Source organism: Dendrobates tinctorius, unplaced genomic scaffold, assembly GCF_039654945.1.
Source record: "Dendrobates tinctorius isolate UK_male_01 unplaced genomic scaffold, ASM3965494v1 ptg000010l, whole genome shotgun sequence".
Taxonomy (NCBI): domain Eukaryota; kingdom Metazoa; phylum Chordata; class Amphibia; order Anura; family Dendrobatidae; genus Dendrobates; species Dendrobates tinctorius.
This window is the reverse complement of record NW_027361678.1, coordinates 5,405,101-5,429,348: the sequence shown is the minus strand read 5'-3', so window position 1 is coordinate 5,429,348 and position 24,248 is coordinate 5,405,101.

Here is a 24,248-nt window from a genome sequence, read left to right as displayed (position 1 = left end):
ACACACACTGATTACAAGCAAACAGGTCACAGGTGAGGTTGTTACTTTAATAGCCAGTCAAACCCATTTGTGTCAACTTTTGTGCATGTTATCAGGCCAAAATCACCAGGGTATGTAAACATTTGATCAGGGTCATTTGGATGTTTTGGGTTGTCATTATGATTTCAAAACCATGAGTGAGGAAAAAGTTTTGGTGTTATCATTCATATTCTTTGAAAAAAGGCCAAAAAAGCAAAAATTCTGCCAGGGTATGTAAACTTTTGAGCACAACTGTAGTGATGGTTGTAATGTATAATAATTAGATCTGTCTCTTTAAGCAAGCCAGACTTATGGGACTTGGAGGGTGGAGACAAGAGGGATGAGAAGGGAAGTTTCAGTTTCACTTCTGGTAGCATGGGAATGCAATTGTTATGCTGTGTGCTGGAGGACGAAGAATAAAACATATCTAAAGTTTAATACCTTGAATTCTTCATAACGTGTGGATATTACAACTGGCGACGAGGATGGGATATAATCACCTACTGCTGTGAGTACGGACTATATTTTACCGCTTCACACGCCAGCACCACTGAGAGACTCTATCATGGCTGACTACTTGCACACATTCCCACAGTTTGATATGACTGATGTCATTAATCTCTCCCATAACTGGAGAAAATGGCTAAACAGATTTGAGAATTTCCTAGAAAACATGGACATAAAGGAGGAGAAAAGAAAGAGAGCTTTGCTCCTGCATTGTGCAGGCACAGGAGTCTATGACATATACAGTACGTTACCTGCAGCAGAAACAGACACATACAGCAACTGCACTAAAGCTCTCACTGGCTACTTCAACCCCAAACAGAACATCAGATATGAAAGATATAAATTCAGGATTGCCAAGCAGCTTCCAGAAGAGTCCATAGACACTTATGTCACACGGCTGAAAGAGTTAGCACATGGATGTGCCTTTACAGATGTAGATGATGAAATCCTAACTCAAATAATTGTCACCTGCTCGTCTAATAACCTAAGGCGTAAGGCTCTGCAGCAGGATATCTCTCTACATGATTTGCTCAAAATGGCCCGTGCTATAGAAATAGCAGATCATCAGGCTACCGTAATGGAGAATGGGGATAAATTACATGTGCATAATCTCAAACAAAAAAATTTACCAGACAAACAAGCTCAGAAACAGAAGAAATGTTATAGATGTGGACAGGATTTCCCTCACCACCAGAACAAATGTCCAGCTATGGGACAAACCTGCAGTAAATGTGGAAAAGGGAATCATTTTGCAGCTGTTTGCAAATCAGCGCACTACAAGCCTCCGCTGCCTATGACAAAATCTGCAGAGGTAAAAGTGATAAATCAGGACACAGAAGAAATGTCTGCGACTGAGAACTATGTGTTCACTACCTCTGTCACTGGTTCAGTACAGTCTCCCTGTGTTACACTCTCAATCTGCAACACTGACATTACCTTTACAATAGATACAGGAGCTTCAGTGGATATCATAGATGGCACTACATATGAACAATTGAAAACAAGGCCAGTCTTACAACAAGTGCAGACTAAAATCTTTCCTTATGGATCTAAAACACCTCTAGCTATAATGGGACAATTTGATGCTGAAATTAGATATAAAGAAAACAGGCAGAAAACCACTTTCCACACATTACAAGGATCGGGAGGCTGTCTTCTCAGCTATCACACTGCCTTGGAGCTAGGGCTCATCCAGATTATTCATGCCATAACTGACCCTGCGGATATGGATGTACAAACTATGGTGAACAGCTTTCCCTCCCTATTTAGTGGTTTGGGAAAACTAAAGGACTCTCAAGTACACCTTCATGTGGATGACAATGTTCGTCCAGTAGCCCAGCCTCACAGGCGTATTCCATTTCACCTGAGACAGAAGGTAGAAAAGGAACTCCAATTGCTCATGGATGAGGACGTTATTGAAACTGTTACTGGTCCCACTCCGTGGGTCTCTCCACTTGTGGTAGTTCCAAAACCAAAGACTCCTGATCAAGTGAGACTGTGTGTTGGAGGACGAAGAATAAAACATATCTAAAGTTTAATACCTTGAATTCTTCATAACGTGTGGATATTACAATGGTCAACCCTAAAAACACATTTTAAAGTGATCACATAGTCAGATGGATGACCTAGCCATTCTAAAAATAAATCATTTACTGTACAAATGTGTCCAACTGTTGCGCAATATGAAACAGCCTCTTTTGAGAGGAAGAGAACTTGAACTCTAGCGCCACCTATTGGAAGTGGCAAACCTAAAAGTCAATATTGACTGTTTAAATTGACTTGCCACATAACTTTGGGTACTCATCCAAACCAGACTAATCCATTTGCAAATACGTTTTTCGAGGTGTTGGCCCATCATCAGTACAAAGCAGGAGAATTGTTTTTTCTGGGTGAGAGGCATCTGATGTTCTCTAAGGGGTAAAGTTTCTCCTTATGGATTTGCCAAGTTGGCTAAGGGAGACTTATAGGCCCTATATTTTCCCAAAGAAGCCCTTAATGGCCTATTAATCTACTTACCAGCTAGGTGATGTTCACAAGGAGAAACTTTACCCCTTAGAATCTTTGTTGTGCAAAAACTTTCCACTTAAATTGGATACACCTGTCTCCTACTGTGATGATTGACAGTGCCCTTTTGCCCATAACCATTGGTGTTTTACTAGCTCACTGTTAGAGTCCCTAGATCGGAGTGTGCACTCACAGCTCTCGCCACTTTGCTGGGGCCGTACCACTACTGTCACTACTCTGTTGTGGGTGTCCAGGAACCAGGTGTTCCTTCCCTGTCCCTAGCATTAGGGGCGCTCTAGCTTGCCCTGTTCCCAGGATTACTTCTCATGATGAAGATGCCGGGGCCTTGTACCTTGCCTTAGCTCCTGAATCCTCCCTCAGTCTGTACCCCTCCCCACCCAAGGAAGAGGGGAGTAACCGTGTACCATAATATACCAACCAGACTAACAAGGTAATACCAACAGGGGTAATGAAAAATACCAAACATACAAATATACACACATAAGCAACAGAGGATTGCACCAGGGAGTGGAGGATGGAGTTAAACCAATGTAGTAGAAGAAAGGGAATTATCACACACTCAGAACCTATCAACAGTCACAGATAAATCCACCAACCACCTTCTCCTATAATAACCAACACAACCTCCAGCCATGTAGCATAAGCTAGCTGTGACAATGAGTGCTAGCCAAGACCCAGATTATATAGGAGATGGGAGTGGCTAACAGTGCACAGCTGAGAGCCTTATCATCCTGCATTGCCAAAATACATTTACACCGTTTAGTAAGAAGGTGAAGTGCTTCTACTCAGTGCAGGGAGTAGGAGAAATCAGACGCTGTGGTCTTCTGGCTCCTCTCTGTCATGGTAAACCTGTGACAACTACACTTAGTACTTGGTGTGCTACACTTAGTGGGGATAAAAGACTCCCTTTAACCCCAGCATTACTTCATTCTCTTGAACGGAGCTGGGTTGCAGCTCTCTACAAAAAGTGGATGACCATAAGCCCCTTTATAAAGAAAAAACTGTGACAGATCATCCTCATACTCGATCATAAAGTGATATCATATCCTACTAAGGTAGCTTATACAGTGGTTTTCTGAACTGTTGGAAAAACACTTTAAATCTGTAAGGCCATTAGTCCTACAAGAAAGTTGTATCATATTAAAAAAAAAAAAAATGCATCGTATCAATGAGAATATTCTTTTCTCAAGATCAATATTTTCATAAACACAGGAGGACAAAAAACAATGCATGGATGAGGAATATTAGTATCACCAGCCTCGTCTTATACGCAGATACTCTCTGGCTGCCGCTTCTTCGTCTCCAGTAACCTCTGCAGCATGTATTTTTAATTAAATAAACCTCATCTAGTCTAGATTTCTGGTCAGTGGTACGAACCCCCTGCAGATGGGCCTGAAGGATTAACAGAAAATCCTTCTGGATCTAGCTCCAACAGATGGACAGCAAGTGTCTGATAAATATTAGGACAACGTCTGCTTCCTAAAGATATACAGGATACAGTACACCCTGAAAATTGTATTTTAAAGAGTTCACATTTTCCACTAAAAAAATCACTTAAAAATAAAATATATAAGAAAAGCAATCAAATATACTAATATTATTGATTTGCTGAATTAGATTTGTAGAATTGTATTTATACTATAATAATGTTATTATTGTTATCATTTTATCAATGTCTTTACATGGTATGTGCTATTAGACTAAACCTACCTTTATCCCACTTTAGGCTGTTGTGTGAGAACGTAAGAATCCAAATTTAAAAAAAAAAACTGAAGAGAATTCGATTCTCTCAAATTCGCTGTTCTGTAGCTTCAATACAAAGAAACGGGTCTGAGTCAGTCTCTTGCTGCTAATGTACAAGTGGATTTTCCTGAAAGAACAGGAAGTATCAGTCTAGAATATCCACACTGACCAATGTTAAAATTGCAAGATTTCTACTTTTTTCTAATATAAATTGTTATGTGAAAAATGAACATAAAACTAATATAATCAGTTGGCGGTCACTTCCAAACAGAAAACAGGTGTGAACAAGTGCAAGCTAAGAGTAGCCACCTCCATATATAACTAATAAAGTTGCACTCTGTAGCGCTATAGCAAGCAAATATGAAATATATGAAATTGGAATTACATTACTGTTCTAGAAAATAGGTTAAAATGAAGATACTGAGCACATGAATTGGCCAATTCATGTATGCCCAGCAGCCATCAACAAGGCGATCTTCTTTTCTGGGAACCTAACCTAATATGATACCTCTCCTGGGCTGCTAGTCCACAATTATATAGGTAGGTAGGATCCTGCTGTGATTAAAACAGTCATAGGCTGATGGGTGGAGTACTTGGTCAGAGCAGTTTTAATCACAGCAGGATCCTACCTACCTATATAATTGTGGACTAGCAGCCCAGGAGAGGTATCATATTAGGTTAGGTTCCCAGCAAAGAAGATCACCTTGTCAAGGCTGCTGGGCATACATGAATTGGCCAATTCATGCGCTGTATCTTCATTTTAACCTATATTCTAGAGAAGTAATGCAATTCCAATTTCACATATATCATGTTTGCATGCTATAGCGCTACAGAGTGCAACTTTATTTGTTAGTAATATAATCAGTTGGTCATTTTCTGATGATAATTTTTGAATGTATGTCACATTAAGTGGGCACTGGAAGAAAGAGACTACTTTTCTATTGCCAGTCTCACATGATTTTTGCAGCAGAGATACCCCATTTGATTCACATGTATTCTTCTAGGAGCCTAGGTGCAAAATTCTGATCTACCATGCAGAATATGGGTGTTTGCTTACTATCACAATTACTCATAGCCACAATACATGGAGTATAAGAGCACCTATTGGTCTAGTATATCCACGCTCGGACTGGCCCACAGGGTAACAGGGGAATCCCCCGTGGGCCCCTGTGCACTCTGGGCCCCCATCCCCACTCTATGGGCAGTACTTGGCATAATTCACTCTGTACAGAAAAAGCAGCTTCTCATCATTCATTAACCAAACTACCCAGTTTATTATTATGTATAGATATAGGTAAATTTGTGAAGCAGGGTAGTGTAATATTCGGATGCAAGTGAAAAGTGGGAACCTCAAAGTTAATGTTACTGGTGGGCCCTTGGCACCCCAGTCCGACACTGAGTATATCCACGATAGCTTGTGGAACCTCACCAGATACTTTTCCTAAATGTAATTTTTTTTTTTATAATGGAGCCTGGATGAAGAAATACCCTGTGTTGGGTCAGCATAAAATTGGAGCACAAGTGTTTATTATCAGCAATAATTCAGTAAAATGTTCTTCTAATGTCCACTTAGCAGCTCTTCTAGTCCTGCTGTCACGAGAGATCAACAGATCATCCTGCGGTGACTTATTAAACACTTTGTTAAATCAATCACGAAGAATAACCCTGAATATCAACAGACTTTTCTCTTATTTTCCCAGTAGTTAAACCTCATTAAAGAGAAAAAACCCTTAGAGGAACGTCTCCCCTTTCAGCTCACAATGACTATATAATAAGGAAGTCAATTAAGGGTTTCTGACTCGCGCCCCTCTCTTTAGGCTTAGAATATGTGCCTCTTGCATCCCACTTCACCGACAGCTCCCATTACTGCTGTCACCTGCCACCACCTTTCCTCACATTGTCTTAACATTATGTGAATTTATTTAACAGCCAATATACCACTTGCTGGTTAGTAGTGATTCCATAGCATGTGAAGCCTGCCTGACTAGTATTAGGTCATAATGACAAACCAGAAAAAAAAAAATCACCAGCTCTTGGCAACGCAATGAAAAGACAACCTAATGAGTGCTGACCTGCTGAATCTCTAAAGGCTGTCTTAATTTTTTTTTCCAAGTACGTAGCATATTAGGTGACATTTTTTTAAAACTGGCTCAGTGGAAAATAGTGATGTTGTCCATGGCAATCAAGAAAATGTTTATTTTAATGTTCATTAAAATGAAGAGAAATAATTGTTTCAAATGGGTTATGTGGAATTAGCTTTTGTTAATGATTCAATTATGTCAATAAAAGATGTTGGAAATCAATCCAGTTTATGTCACGCTGTAACAGTCTTCAGTAAGGAAGGGGGGCCTCAAACTGTCTCTGGAACTTGGGGTACTCTTGAAGTTAGAGAGGCGTGGGTCTCTGACCTTTCTATGCTCTTGTTAAACCCTGAGTTAAGCCCTGACCTGTCCCCTCCCCCACCCCATGAGGCATGGGACAGAAATGTAAGTTAAGCAAGGCAAGACAAGACAAAACAGGGATAACAGAACAAAAGCACTAACCAACAATGGCGAGTAGGATAGGGACAGGGAGGAGTAAAATAAATGGGAAAAGGAACCAGGAGATAAACACACAGGTACAACAGCAAACCACAGATCACTACTGCAACAACCCTACTTCAACCACTTAGCTTTAACACTCAGCACAGGAAGACAAGTCTTTCTCCAGCAGGGACAAGAAGGTCTGGCCTGTTTTTATAGGGAGAGGTAATGACCAGATCAGAAGCAGCTAAAGAAGACCTGGGATTCATTACTCGAGGCAAATGTCTAATGCCAGGTCTTCCAGGTAGACGTGACACCCTCATGACAGTTTATTGATAGGTGATGGTTATATTATATTTCTAAATTATTGAAAAGAGTTTCTGTAAGTAGAGAGAAGAGGTCTGAGGTTATTGTAAAAAATTCATTTAGTTGAACAGCCATATTAACACTTGGGTCCTATGGTAGCAGGAAGTCCTACAAGAATCGCAATGACAGTAGGACTTCATTCATTTTCTGTAGGGAAAAAAGTGCAAGCTAGCTTACAACCATTTTAAAACTACCAATGCAATCCAAAATTTTGAGTCCTGGATGACCAGTATTAGAAAAAGTATCTAAGAAATGGGCGAAGTGGCTGGAAACATATCCAACGCACTGAACTAGTTTATTAATGTGCACCAAACCGATTTCAAGCCATCTGATTACAAGTTTGTATGATTGTATGACTATATGATTATATGTTTATTGAAGACATTATATTGAGCCTGTTCGGACCTTGTGGTCCTCTCCTTGTTTTTACCCTTCCCCCTTCCTCCCCCCGTCTTCCCCCCTCCCACTCCCTTCCTTTCTTATTTGTATTTAAATGTTCAATAAAAATTATTGGAAAAGAAAAAGTATCTAAAATACCAAATATAACCCATGGTGGCGCTGCTTTGGAAAAAAAATGAGCGAACTCCTATTAACTATTTTGTTGCTCTACTGAGAAAAAACTTGAAGATATTCAATTTGTTTCTCAAACACCTTTAACCCCTTAACCCCCAAAGGTATTTTTGTTTTTGCTCCCCTTTTTTTATTTTTCGGTCTATATGGCCATGTGGGAGCTTGTTTTTTTTTGGGGACGAGTTGTGTTTTGAATGACACCATTGGTTTTAACATATCGGGTACTGGAAAATGGGAAAAAAATTTCAAGTACGGTGAAATTGCAAAAAAAAGTGCAATCTCACAGTTGTTTTTTTTTTACCTTGTTCACTAAATGCTAAAACTGACCTGCCATTATGATTCTTCAGGTTGTTACAAGTTCATAGAAACCAAACATGTCTAGGTTCTTTTATCAAAGTTGTGAAAAAAAATCGAAAAAAATTTTTTTTTTAAAAAAAATTTGCGCCATTTTCCGATACCTATAGCGTCTCCATTTTTCGTGATGTCGGGTTGTGTGTGGGCTTATTTTTTGTGTGCCGAGCTGATCGCCCATTATTGCATTTTAATGCAATGTTGCTACAAGCAAAAAATGTAATTCTGGCATTTTGACTATTTTTCTCATTGCACCATTTAGCGATTGGGTTCATTCTTTTTTTATATTGATAGATCGGGCGATTCTGAACACGGAGATATCAAATATGCCAACCCATCGGTGACCTGCAATCACATGACGGGGTCACCGATGGGTGGGATTTCCGACGCACTTGCCGGAAGCACGAGTTAAATGCCGCTGTCAGAGATTGACAGCAGCATTTAACTAATTAACAGCCGCAGGTGGATCACGATTCCACCTGCAGCTGTTAGAGGCACATGTCAGCTGACACAGTTGACATGTGCCGGAAAAGATGTGGGCTCAGAGCCGGAGCCCACATCAAAGGGAGGGTGTCACGTCGCCGTCAGACTTGGGGACTGCTGTTCCGGCCTCAGCCACTGGGAGGCACTGGACTGTCACGTCGCCGTCAGTCTCAGGGACTGCTGTTCCTGCTTCGGCCACTGGGAGGCACCGGACTGTCATGTCACCATCAGACTCGGGGACGACTGTTTCTGCCTCGACCACTGGGAGGCACAGTGGTTCGCCCATGGGTGATGGTGGTGACAGAGAAGGGGCTCCTGCAGCGAAGTCTGACGGCAATATAACAGTCCGGCGCCTCCCAGTGGCCGAGGCTGGAACAGCAGTCCCCGAGACTGACGGCGACGTGACAGAGGGATTCCGACATCGGCGTACTATTACACCCAATGTCGGAAAGGGGTTAAGCAACTTTGTCCTACCTTTTACCAACAGAATTTGCAGAGAGGAACTAGTCATTTGGTTATTATTTAGATTTGAACACAAGCTTATCGCTTTATGGAAACACCTTTTTTTCTCTTCTGAAGGTTTTTTTTTTATTGGAGAAATCTAAGACTTTGGCGGCACCAAGATAAAGTTTCTCCACAGATTTCAGATGTTCCTAGATCTCTAGAACTTTCAAACAGTAGCCTAAAAGTCCATATCTGCTCTAAACACCTGCTTCCAAATTATTATGGACATGCCTAGTATTTTTCTCTGATTTTCCTAGTCTATGAAAATGGGTCAGTTCAATGTTCAAATCATCAACCGTTAGAGGATAAATCAAATTTTTCTGGACAAATCTCCTAATGAAAACAGTATTTTTTTCAAATCTAAAAAATTCAGAATACACACATTATTTTCACAACAGAGTTTCCAAACATTTCATAGGTTGTAAACAACTGAAAATGGTCATGTGTTGAATTTGCAGCATTAATAAGTCAAATTTAGTGAGATCAAAAGCATTTCCATTCAAAAATATCTTAATAGGCCAAGATACATGTAACATAGGACCCTTATTTGATGTCACCTTGACATTTCTTGCATCCACTGAACTTGTGAGTTTTTGGATAGTTTCTACTTGAATGTCTATGTAGGATGTCAGAATCAGCCCCAGAGCTGCTGTTTTGATGTGAACGGCCTCCCACCCCCATAGATCTTTTGTTTGAGGATGCTCCAAAAGTTCTGAATAGGGTTGAGGTCAGGGGAGGATGGTGGCTACATCATGAGTTTCTAACCTTTTATGCCCTTAGAAGCCAATGACTCAGGTATTCTTTGGAGCATGAGATGGTCCATTGTCAGCATGAAGATGATTTTGTTATGGATGGCAAGGTTCTTCTTTTTGTACCATGGAAGAAAGTGGTCAGTTCGAAACTCTATAAATTTTTTTGGCCATTTTCAAACCTCAAGGGCCCTAAAAGAACCTACCAGCTCTTTCTCCATGATTCCAGCTCAAAACATGACTCCGCCACCTCCTTGCAGACGTTGCAGTCCTGTTGGGACATGGCAGCCATCCACCAACCTTCCATTACTCCATCCATCTGCACGGCACCCATCAGTAAAGAAGACTGTTTTGAAATTAGTCTTCATGTATGCCTGGGCCACCGCAATCGTTTCTGCTTGTGAGCACTTTTTAGGGGTGGCCGAATAGTAGGTTTATGTACAACTGCAAACTACATGAGGATCCTACACCTTGAAGTTTGTGGGACTCCAGAGGCTCCAGCAGCTTAAAATACTTGTTTGCTTCTTTGTAATGATATTTTAGCAGCTGTTAACTTAATCCAATGAATTTGTTTGACAAGCACCTTCCTTATTATGCCTTTATCTACACAAGACTGTCTGTGCTTTGTGTCAGCCACAAATCTCTTCACACTTACGTTTGTGAAATATGTAATATATCATCTTGTCTAAGGCATTGCACTATTTGATGATATTCAGCAGCAGAGATCCTTTTTCTTTCCCATATTGCTTGAAAACTATAGCTGCTTAATAATGTGGAACACTTATCTAAGTAGTTTTCCTTTAATTGTGCACCTGGCAAACTAATTATCAAAGAAGTTTGAGATTAATTTCGGTGATCCAAAAAGCCCTGAGACACAAAACCATCCATGAGTTCATTTGAAAAAAAAAATATTACATATTTATGACACTTAAATCCAATTTGCATAATGATATGGAAGTTGGTGTGTATGGCCAGGGGACAGGTAAGACAAAAACATTTACAATAACACAAGGTAATTCCATGATTGAGTCAGACACATTATTGAACTTTGCTTTGTAATGAGGTTCTGTATAAGATAACTGATCAATATCATCAATAACTTAATGACCATGTAATCTTCCTCTTAGACAAGGCTCCCTGAGATGTAATGTGAGCAGTTCACAACTCTGTTTGCTAGATTACATTATCAGAATATATTAAGGTTATTGTACATACAATTTATATTTTATCATTATATATGTCATATTATGATCCTATACTATATTAAGTTATATTTTTTTTTAACCCCTTTACCTCCCAAGGGTGGTTTGCATGTTAATGACCGGGCCAATTTTTACAATTCTGACCACTGTCCCTTTATGAGGTAATAACTCTGGAACGCTTCCATGGATCCTGGGGATTCTGATTTTGTTTTCTCGTGACATATTGTACTTCATGATGGTGGTAAAATTTCTTTGATATCACTTGTGTTTATTTGTGTAAAAATGGAAATTTGGCAAAAAAATTTTTTTAAATTTTGTGATTTCCAAATTTGAATTTTCATGCCCATAAAATAGTGAAATATGTCACACAAAATAGTGAAGAAATAACATTTCCCACATGTCTACTTTACATCAGCACAATTTTGGAACCAAAATTTTTTTTCTTAGGAAGTTATAAGGGTTAAAAGTTGACCAGCGATTTCTCATTTTTACAACACCATTGTTTTTTTAGGGACCACATCAAATTTGAAGTCACTTTGAGGGGTCTATATGATAGAAAATACCTAAAACTGACACCATTCTAAAAACTGCACCCCTCAAGGTGCTCAAAGCCAAATTCAAGAAGTTTATTAACCCTTCGGGTGCTTCACAGGAATTTTTGGAATGTTTAAAAAAAATATACATTTAACTTTTTTAAACAAAAAAATTTACTTCAGATCCAATTTGTTTTATTTTACCAAGGGTAACAGGAGAAATTGGACCCCAAAAGTTGTACAATTTGTTCTGCATATGCTGATACCCCATATATGCAGGTAAACCCCTAAGGAACTTATCTAGATATGTGGAGAGCACTTTGAACCCCAAAGTGTTTCACAAAAGTTTATAATGTAGAGCCGTAAAAAAAAATCTTATTTTTTTCACAAAAATGATGTTATCGCCCCCAATTTTTATTTTTCCAAGGGTAACAGGAGAAAATGGACCCCAAAAGTTTTTGTGCAATTTGTCCTGAGTATGCTGATACCCCATATGTGGGGGTAAACCACTGTTTGGGCGCATTGCAGAGCTTGGAAGGGAAGGAGAGTTTGGAGAGCCCCAATTGTGCCTAAACAGTGGAAACCCCCCAACTCTAACTCCAACCCTAACCCCAATACACGTCTAACCCTAATCCCAACCCTAACTATAACCCTAAAAACAAACCTAACCCTAACACACCCCTAACCCTAATCCCAACCCTAACCCTAATCCCAACCCCAACCCTAATCCTCACTTTAGCCCCAACCCTAACCCTAACTTTAGCCCCAACCCTAACCCTAACAAGCCACAATTCTAACCTTAACTTTAGCCCTAACCCTAACTTTAGCCCCAACCCGAACCCCAACCCTAACCCTAACGGTAAAATGGAAGTAAATACTTTTTTTAATTTTATTATTTTTCCCTGACTAAGGGGGTGATAAAGGGGGGTTTGAATTACTATTTATAGCTGATTTTTATGTTTGGCAGCTGTCACACACTAAAAGACGCTTTTTATTGCAAAAAATAGTTTTTGCACCACCACATTTTGAGAGCTATAATTTTTCCATTTTTCCTTTTTTATGTTGGCCCACAGAGACATGTGAGGGCTTGTTTTTTGCGGGACAAGTTGACATTTTTATTGGTACCTGTCACGTCGCCGTCAGACTCGGGGCCTGCTGTCCCGGCCTCGGCCACTAGGAGGCGCCGGACTGTCACATCGCCGTCAGACTCGGGGCCTGCTGTTCCTGCCTCGGCCACTGGGAGGCACCGTGGTTCACCCCCGAGTGATGGCGGCGACAGAGAAGGGGCTCCTGTGCAGGCATCTGATGGACGCAGGCTCCGCTCCTCGGTCGGTCATGGATGGGTTGGTGCATCGCCATCTGGCCTGGTCCTGGGGGCGGTCCTGATGACATCATCAGTCCGGGAGCCTGTGAGGGATGACCTGATCCCTCAAATACCTTGGGACTGGTCTTGCAAGCCGCCGGATATATTCTTGGTTCCCCTATGTGCTACTGTGTGATTTACTATTGTTTGACTCTGACCTCAGCCTGGATTTCTGACCCCTCTCCTGCCTGACGATTTTGTACCTCTGCTGTTCTCCCAGTTTGTGACCTTCGCCTGGATATTCGACTCTGCTACTGCCTGCCATTTTTGTACCTTTACCGCCCTCCCGTTTTGTGACCTTGGCCTGGACTCTCTACTCTGCCACTGCCTGCCGTTTCTGTACCTCCGCTGCTCGCCCGGTTTCTGACTACTTTTTTTGGCTCCCTGCCTTCTTCCCTATTGGCGCTCTGCTTCTAGACAGCCACCCCCTGGGCCTTGCTACAATTCCAGATCCCTGTATAGGGGTTAAGGGTCTCGGGGTTTCTCGAGGTGCTGTCCCTACTGCAGTCCAGATCCGCGGACGATGTCACATTATATCCGGCCATAAAAAAAAACTGCTTCTTGTGTATATATCCAACATATACAAAATGTCTCCCTGAACTTTTTTCCTTCCTTCTCCTGCCTGAGCTGATTTTTGGCCTGAACACCTGTAACTTGCTTCTGTGCACAGCCTGGAGGATCACTCTCATTTTCCTGCACAAGCATGCTGCAGTCTGGAGACTTTAGGGAGAAAGCTGAACGTCAGAGATCCATACTCCTGGGACATCGGCCCCTGGGCAGCTCTGGCTATGGTTGCCCAGGGGCTCAGGTACTGCCCGCAGATGCGGCTAAAGTTTTATTACCTATCTCTCTTTCATTTGGTCAGAATCTTTGTGTTTAAAAGCTTATGTGGATTGTGGATCTGAAGGAAATTTTATGGATTCTTTGGCTGCTAGGAATCTTGGTATACCGCTACTAAGACTTAATGCCCCTATTAAAACCACGGCTATTAATGGCACATCTATTATTCAAGAGGGGGTTAAATTTGTTACTGCCAAAATTGCTATGTCTGTGGGAGCATTACATACCGAGCTTATGTCATTTTTTGTGATGGATAATTTATCTTCTGCAGTTATTTTGGGGATGCCGTGGTTACGCCAGCACAATCCAGTCATCGACTGTCACCTGGGTGATGTTGTACGCTGGAGTTCGCAGTGTCATGATAACTGCATATCATTAGCAGTAAACCAAGTTAAGGTTAAAAACCTCCTCATACCGTTTGCTTTCAGAGACTATGAGGATGTCTTTTCTATTGTAGAATCTGAGAAGCTACCCCCTCACAGAGAGTATGATTGCCCTATAGACCTGAATCCGGATGCCCGTCTCCCAAAAGGGAGAATATGTAATCTCTCCGGTCCAGAGCGTCAGCCCATGAATGACTATATAGCAGACAGCTTCAAAAAAGGGTTTATTAGACCATCCATTTCACCAGTTGGAGCCGGGTTCTTCTTTGTAGAGAAGAAAGATGGTGGTCTCAGACCCAGCATTGATTACCGGGAATTAAACGCAATCACTATAAAGAACCAGTATCCGCTTCCACTTATCCCTGATCTTTTTAATCAGTTAATGGGAGCCCGTTGGTTTACTAAACTTGACCTCCGGGGGGCATATAATCTGGTCCGCATAAGAGACGGTGATGAGTGGAAAACTGCGTTTAATACCCCTCTTGGCCATTTTGAGTATCTTGTAATGCCGTTCGGACTCAGTAATGCACCTGCCGTGTTTCAGAAGTTTGTTAATGATATTTTCAGAGATATTTGTGGGGTGTATGTCGTCGTGTATTTAAATGACATTTTGATTTACTCTGCTGACCCTGTGACACACGCTCAACACGTCTGTTCTGTGCTGCAGAGACTGCGAGAACACTCCTTGCTTGCTAAACTGGAGAAATGTGTTTTTTGCTGAGGAGGTACAGTTTTTAGGGTACATGGTCTCAGGCAAAGGTTCCGCATGGATCCTGCCAAGATGCAACCTATTAAAGTTTGGGTGCGACCCAAATCGCTAAAAGTGCTGCAGCGATTTTTAGGGTTTGCTAATTACTACCGCAAGTTCATCAGGGGTTTCTCAGAAATTGCCAAACCACTCACGGATTTGACCCGGAAAGGGGCAGACGTGGCCAATTGGAACCCTGAGGCAATTCAGGCATTTTCTACGCTAAAAGAGTGCTTTGTGGCCAACCCGGTTTTGGTTCAGCCTGATCTGGACCGCCCATTTATTGTAGAAGTAGATGCCTCTGAGGTCAGAGTGGGAGCAGTGCTGTCGCAAGGCACTGCATCCCTCACTCAGCTTCGCCCATGTGCTTTTTTTCCCGCAAATTCTCTGCCACTGAGAAAAACTATGATATAGGTAATCGGGAATTATTGGCAATCAAATGGGCTTTCGAGGAATGGCGCCACTTCCTCGAAGGCGCCAAACATAAGATCACTGTAATTACTGATCACAAGAACCTGACCTACCTGGAGTCAGCTAAAAGACTAAATCCTAGTCAGGCAAGGTGGGCCTTGTTCTTCTCTAGGTTTGATTTTTTAATCACCTTTCGCCCTGGTACTAAAAATGTGAGGGCCGATGCCCTCTCTCGCAGTTTTTGCCCCTCACAAGCCGAGGACTGTGAGCCAGTCCCGATATTGGCCAATGGGATCGTTGTGTCGGCAGTGTCTTTGGACCTTCTGGAGGAGATCCGTAGGTCCCCAGAACAAGCTCCTGACACTACGCCCCCAAAAAAATTGTTCGTCCCGGCTACATTACGCCTACAAGTTCTTAAAGAATCACATGACTCTGTTCTGGCAGGCCATCCTGGTCTCAATAATACCACCAGACTGGTAACTAGGAACTTTTGGTGGCTGACGGTGGTTAAGGACTGTAAAGACTATGTGTTAGCATGTGAAGTCTGTGCCTGCGCCAAGTCCCCCCATAATCGCCCTGCTGGCTGGCTCCAGTCCTTGCCCACCCCTGAGAGTCCATGGACCCACATCTCCATGGACTTCATTACGGACCTGCCGCCCTCAGATGGGAAAACGTGTATCTGGGTGATGGTAGACAGGTTCAGCAAACAGTGTCATTTTGTCCCCCTGTCTGGGTTACCTAACTCCGAAACCTTGAGTAAACTGTTCATTGAGCATGTTGTACGTCTTCACGGTGCTCCGGTGAATATTGTGTCCGACAGAGGTACCCAGTTCGTCTCAAAATTCTGGAGTGCGTTCTGCAAACACATTGGGATTGAGTTGTCCTTCTCCTCTTCCTACCACCCCGAAACCAATGGTCAAACCGAGGGTACCAACCAGGCTCTGGAGCAATACCTCCACTGTTATGTGTCAGAACATCAATCCGATTGGGTGGAACATCTGCCACTAGCTGAGTTTGCCCTAAATAATCAATACCAGGACTCCATTAAGACTACCCCCTTTTTCTGCAACCATGGACTGCATCCGCGCTTTGGTTCGTTCTCGGCCAGGATGTCGGAGCTCCCTGGGGTAGAGAAAAATATACATCCCTTAAAAACGATTTGGTCTGAGGTAAACTCGAACTTGAAAGGGGCCCAGGTTAGACAGGCTTCGGCTGCGAACAGACGGCGATCTAAGGGGCCGCACCTGGGATTTGGAGACAAGGTTTGGATCTCTACCAAAAACATCAAGCTTAAAGTGCCGTCTGCCAAACTGGGTCCCAGATTTATTGGCCCATACGAAATTATAGAGGTGATTAACCCGGTAGCCTTCCGTTTAAAACTTCCTCAGTCATTTAAGTTGCCCAGCGTGTTCCACAAGTCTCTCCTCAAGCTGTATCGCTCCCCAATTCACCCTGTCCAGTCCCCTCCTCCTCCTGTTTCGGTCGGGGGGACCTTGGAGTATGAAGTCCAGGGTATCTTTGACTCCCGCCTTGTGAGAGGCTCCGTACACTGGAAGGGACCTTGGAGTATGAAGTCCAGGGTATCTTTGACTCCCGCCTTGTGAGAGGCTCCGTACACTGGAAGGGCTACAGCCCAGAGGAAAGGTCCTGGGTCCCCGCGGGGAACATCCATGCCAAAGCATTATTTAGGAGATTTCATCTCCTTCATCCTGACAAACCGGGTTTTGAGGGTCCGGAGGGCCCTCTTAGAGGGGGGGGACTGTCATGTCGCCGTCAGACTCGGGGCCTGCTGTCCCAGCCTCGACCACCAGGAGGCGCCAGACTGTCACGTCGCCGTCAGACTTGGGGCCTGCTGTTCCTGCCTCGGCCACTGGGAGGCGCCGTGGTTCACCCCCGAGTGATGACGGCGACAGAGAAGGGGCTCCTGCGCAGGGATCTGATGGACGCAGGCTCCGCTCCTCGGTCGGTCATGGAGGGGTTGGTGCATCGCCATCTGGCCTGGTCCTGGGGGCGGACCTGATGACATCATCAGTCCGGGAGCCTGTGAGGGATGATCTGATCCCTCAAATACCTTGGGACTGGTCTTGCAAGCCGCCGGATATATTCTTGATTCCCCTACGTACTACTGTGTGATTTACTATTGCTTGACTCTGACCTCAGCCTGGATTTCTGACCCCTCTACTGCCTGACGATTTTGTACCTCTGCTATTCTCCTGGTTTGTGACTTTCACCTGGATATTCGACTCTACTACTGCCTGCCGTTTTTGTACCTTTACCGCCCTCCCGTTTTGTGACCTTGGCCTGGACTCTCGACTGTCCCTACTGCAGTCCAGATCCGCGGACGGACGTCACAGTACCATTTTCGGGCACATGACATTTTTTGATCGCTTTTTATTCCGATTTTTGGGAGACAGAATGAACAAAAACCAGCAATTCATGAATTTTTTTTTGGGGGGGTCGTTTATACCATTCCGCGTGTGGTAAAATTGATAAAGTAGTTTTATTCTTCGGGTCAGTACGATGACAGCGATACCTCATTTATATCTTTTTTTATGTTTTGGCGCTTTTAAAACTGTTTTATAGAAAAAATAGTTATTTTTGCATCGCTTTATTCTAAGAGGTATAACTTTTTTATTTTTCCGGTGATGGGGCTATATGGCAGCTTGTTTTTTGCGGGACAAGATGACGCTTTCAGCGGTACAAGGTTTATTTATATCCGCCTTTTTGATCAGCTGTTATTCCACGTTTTGTTTGGCAGTATGATGATAAAGCATTGTTTTTTTGCTTTTTTTTTTTAAATGGTGTTCACTAAAGGGATTAACTAGTGGGACAGTTTTATAGGTCGTGGAAATACTAAATATGTGTACTTTTATTGTTTAGATTTTTTTTATTCAAATATTGATTTAATTATAGAATAAATCTTGATTTTTTTTTTATTATATTTTATTATATTTTTAGAATTATTTTTAACATTTTTTTTAATTTAAGTCTTACTCTTACACTTTGTCCCACTATGAGACACTCATTTTGTGCAGGCTGATCTCTTATATGGCTTATTTGGCATGCGGATCTGCATGAAATATAAGCTTTCAGCGCTGCACCCTTCACACACTGACCTCAGAGACTTCCTGACATGCACTGCGCATGACAGGAAGTCTATCTGCTCTGGTAACCCGGATGTCATCATGACGACATTGGGTTACCACGAGAGCGATCGGGACCCCACATCATGCCGCGGGGTCAGCCCCTCTGTTGGCTCCAGAACGCTGTGGTCCTGGCATTTAGTGCAGGGTTATAGCTGTGAGAATCAGCTGACACCCGGCCGCAATCAATCGCGCTCCCCTACAGTTCTCGTGTTACATAACATCACATCACAGTTCTCATGTATTTTATGACATCCCATTACAGTTCTCATGTGTCCCATGATATCACATCACAGTTCTCATGTGTTCTATGACATCACAGTACAGTTCTCGTGTTACATAACATCACATCACAGTTCTCATGTATTTTGACATCCCATTACAGTTCTCATGTGTCCCATGACATCACATCACAGTTCTCATGTGTTCTTTGACATCACATCACAGTTCTCATGTGTTCTATGACATCATATCACAGTTCTCATGTGTTCTATGAAATTACATTACAGTCTCGTGTTTTATGTCATTGCATCACAGTTCTCATGTGTTCTATGACATTGTATTACAGTTCTCATGTGTTCCAATAACATCACATTACAGTTGTCATATGTTCTATGACATCACATTACAGTTCTCATGCGTTTTATCTCCCCAGTCCCTATGTTACATGACATCACCACTCTTGTTCTCATGTATTATGTGACACCATCACCCCATTCCTTATGTGTTGCATGGCATCATCACTCCAGTCCTAATAGTAGGACGTCTCCACCTTGGTCGCTATGTGTTACATGACCTACATGCCCTCTTGGTACAGAAACCGCATGGAAAGAGACATAGTATACTGGGTAACAGACATTACAGTCGTACCCTATTTTTCACAGGATGTCTATTGTAAAACAGTCAGAATCGATAGCATTTGCATTACTTATAGACACGACAAAACTGTGCTGTCATTTTGATTCCAGGAACATAGTGGCAAGTAAATGGTATGCGTCATTACAATGTACGCCCCGATGCCCTTTACCATGGTGCTCATGATATTGCTGTTGGCCTGTGAACCTGATTTGTAAATGACAGTAATATTCAGCGTGCTGATATAATTTCAGCAGGTAATTGCTCTGCTTTTAGTGAAGTCTTTAGTGGCAATGCTCCTGAGTAAATCACTGAAGGTGGATTGTTCATCAAGAGCCGGTTATAACAGAGTCTGCAGTCTAAGGTCAAAATTATTATTATGTAGAGATTAAACTGTACAATGTAATTATGTATTCCGTGGCTCCCGGTACATTTATTAATTTCCAAGTACAAACTGGCAGCAGCTAAACAAACAGGACTGATTAATTTGAAAAGACATCTAGGTAACAGATTGTGATCAAAGAGGGATCTGATCCTGTTAGATTGAAATGCGTTGTTTTTATGCTGCATAGAGGACATTGAGCAGCATGCTTCATCTTTATCAATGCTTTCCTCTGAAGGAAGGAAAAACCTTGCAGATATTAATCAGCGCTGAGGCAACGCCACTCAATAATTACCCACTGTCTCATTTTAATCCCGGAACTAAGCCCCTGCCCGATCCATCTGGGACCATTTTCCCTCTGTTGCACAAAAGCCAGTGTACAAGTATATATGAGTTGCCTCTGCTTGTGTCTGAATGCTCAGTAAAGCACCCACTACTATACTGTGTGGATAGATATAATGCTGATCTATATATTATTTTTTAGAAATATTGGAGTCATAGGTTAGAATAGCTACTTAATTATGGACTATTACAGATATTCCCATATATAATAGTTAGAATTTTTTGCTTTTATATATACACTGCTCAAAAATAAAGGGAACACTTAAACAACAGAATATAACTCCAATAAATCAAACTCCTGTGAAATCAAACTGTCCACTTAGGAAGCAACACTGATTGCCAATAATTTCCATCTGTTGTCTATTCCATTTGCACAACAGCATGTGAAATTGATTGTCAATTATCAAGACACACTCAATAAAGGAGTGGTTCTGCAGGTGGGGACCACAGACCACATCTCAGTACCAATGCTTTCTGGCTGATGTTTTGGTCACTTTTGAATGTTGGTTGTGCTTTCACACGCTTGGTAGCATGAGACAGACTCTACAACGCACACAAGTGGCTTAGGTTGTGCAGCTCATCCAGGATCAATGTGAGCTGTGACAAGAAGGTTTGCTGTGTCTGTCAGCGTAGTGTCCAGAGGCTGGAGGCATTACCAGGAGGCAGGTCAGTACACCATGAGATGTGGAGGGGGCCGTAGGAGGGCAACAACCCAGCAGCAGGACCGCTACCGCCGCCTTTGTGCAAGGAGGAACAGGAGGAGCACTGCCAGAGCCCTTCAAAATGACCTCCAGCAGGCCACAAATGTGCATGTGTCTGCACAAACGGTTAGAAACTGAATCCACGAGGATGGTCTGAGGGCCTGACGTCCACAGATGGGGGTTGTGCTCACAGCCCAACACCATGCAGGATGCTTGGCACTTCCTCCAAAGTTATTCCACTTTTTTTGAAATCCCAAAATTAATTCCTTAAAATACAATCTGTCACAAGCTAAAAAGTGTCCAGTTTTTGCTATTATTTTATTCCTGCTGTTCCCTTGAGTAACGCGTTTTTTATTTTTTAAAAATCCTCCAAATAATTCCAGAGATAAAAGGCTTTTTACTTCATGCTAATTTCTATGGTCTTTAAATAGGGGCATGGATCAGAAGATCCTCAGGGGCGTGTCTTTAGACTGCTTTGCATAATTACCCTGTGAGCCACACCTCCTTCTAAAAACCCTAAAAAGGAGCGAAAATAAAAAGGCACATATCTCTGGAACCATAAGGTGGATTTAAAAAAAAAAAAAATTAAATACTCAGGAGAGCAGCCAGGATAAAATAAGTGCAAAAGCTAGCCACTTTTGATCTAGTTACAAGTCAACCTTAAAGAAATGAGTAATCAGAAAATGACCTATTGTTTATGTTAAATTTATTTTTTCAACATTTTGATAATTTTTCAGAAACTTGACATTTTTACACTGGCCTTCAATCTTAACACTACATTTATACTTCCTGTTCTGTATATTTTTTATTTATTTATTTATTTTACTCACTTATATAGCGCCATTCATTCCACAGGGCTTTACAGACATTATCGGCACTGTCCCCATTGGGGCTCACAATCTAAATTCCCTATCAGTATGTATATGGAGGGTGGGAGGAAACAAGAGTACCCGGAGGAAACCAACGGAAACATGGGGAGAACATACAAATTCCTTGCAGATGTTGTCCTTGGTAGGATTTGAACCCAGGACCCCAGTGCTGCAGTGCTAACCACAGAGCCACCGTACTGCCCTGTATAGAAGATTTTTCAGCAGTCTCATTATCATCTCAGACAAGATAATAATGAAAGTTATATAGAAGATAACACAGGATCCACCAGCCACAATAGATGTTGCAAAACCTCAAATTGAACAGATTACAGCATACTACCTAGTGTCTAACAGCAAGTAGAAGTCTTAAATCAGGCCTCGTGACCAGTGTGAAAATTGTAAGATTGTTTTTATGTTTTGTTTAAACATAGATAATATGAAAAATAAAAAAATTCCAAAAAATCTTTAAATATTAATTTAACATAAACAGGTTTAACTAGTAAAATATATTCTGATGGCACAATCTTTTTCATTGTCCCTTGACTTGTACGGAGACAATGGAATGGAGAGGATTTCTGTTTGGATTTTAAAAGAAAATAAATAAAGAAGCATGAAACAGTAATGATTATAGGCATGTGAACACATCATGGCTGCAGTATAGGAACCCTAGACCGTTGGGAAGCACCAGAGCATTAGTGTTGCAGCTGTGAGGGGATTCAGGTCTCATTCAGATGTCCGATTTTTGCATACGTGTGCTATCCATGTTTTTCAAGGATAGCACTCATACACATGGTAGTCTATAGGGCCATTCATATGTTCAATTTCTTTTTTCCCTGGACCAAGTGGTTTGCGGTATGTGTCGGAGACCTGTCCATTTTTAATTTAAGGGTCACAGCAAAATCGGGAATGCAAGTTTATGGGTCTGTGAAAAAAATCTGTAAGCACTTGGATGACATCCTAGTGTGGTCCGATTTTCACCGACTTTCAGAATGGAGGTTTTTTTTAAATTTCTCCATGTACAAGAAAATCAGTACCACATTCTGATTTAACTCTGATCAGAATAATTGGTCCGGTTTTCTCGTACGCAAAAATATTGAATTTGTGAATCAGCCATAAATGTCTATAAAGTACTGTGCAAATTTTTTTTAAATGTTTCCAAGTAAGAATGCTTTAAAAAATACTAGTGTTAATAGTTGATTTTTATCAATGTAAATGAAATGAATGTTTGCTGTGACCGCCCTAAAGCCCCTGTCACACACAGCGAGATCGCTAGCGTTTTGTGACGCAACAGCGATCTCACCAGCGATATCGCTGTGTGTGACACTTATCAGCGACCGGCCCCCCTGCCGGGTATCGCTGATCGTGCTGGAATGGCCTGGACATTTTTTTGATTGCTGGTCTTCCGCTGGCCAGCACGAATCGCTGCGTGTGACAGGCGGGAGACCAGCGATCAGCGAGCTGGAGCTGGTAACCAAGGTAAACATTGGGTTTCTAAGCGCCGCGCGGCGCTTAGAAACCCGATGTGCACGTTAGATTCCAGCGCTCTGGTGCAGGGAGCTGGTAACCAAGGTACACATCGCGTTTCTAAGCGCCGCGCGCTGGTATCTTAACGTACACTGCAGGTAACTAAGCTAGGTGCGTCCCTTGTTACCCATGTGTCGCTGTCCTGATCGCTGCTGAGATCTGCCTGTTTGGCAGCTCACCAGCGATCATGTAGCGACACACCAGCGATCCTGACTAGTTCATATCGTTGTCGGGATCGCTGGTGAGTCGCTATGTGTGACGGGGCCCTAAGTCTTAGTATTAGAAAGGTGTATGAGTCCTCCAAAGCCAGAGAGGCTCTCTGTAGCCAATCTCCCTACTTAGATCAGCATCTTGAATGAAGTGCTAATGAGATTTTTTTTTTCCAATCATTTTCTAAGGCTAGTTTCACACTAGCGTTTACTTCTTGCAGCGCATGGCGCCACTAAGCCCTGCCCCCTCCCGGCTGCCTGCCCGCCCCATCCGGTCATTGGCGCCTACTAGCGCACATGGACGATTGCGATCTGCGCACCCTATCTTTAGCATAGGGTGCGCAGATCGTGCGCTGGCCGTGCGCTAGTAGGATTTTAGTGTGCGCTGCGCACTTTTGAAGGTGCGCCGTGCACCCCAAAATGCAACATGCTGCGTTCGGTGCACACTGGCGCACCTTCATAAGTGCGCAGCGCACGCTAAAATCCTACTAGCGCACGGCTAGCGCACGATCTTTGCACCCTATGCTAAAGATAGGGTGCGCAGATCGCAAGCGTCCATGTGCGCCAGTAGGCGCCGATGACCGGATGGGGTGGGCAGGGAGCCGGGAGGGGGCGGGGCTTAGCGTCGCCGTGCGCTGCAGGAAATAAACGCTAGTGTGAAACTAGCCTAAGCAGCCCTACTGCTCAGCGGACAGTCCTTTCTGCCATCACCAAGACTTCCAGCCACAACCTTAAGACGTGGAATAACTTTTGAAGCCTGGACGCAGCCAAGAGTCTTAGTTTATAGTGAAGAGGTTGGAGACCCGGCATGCGACAATGGAAAAAGAGGCCCAGGATTGCAAGGCGGCTGGAGCAGTCAGCGTTGACGTGAGTATAAATCTTTTTTTTTACCGGCCCAATTCCAA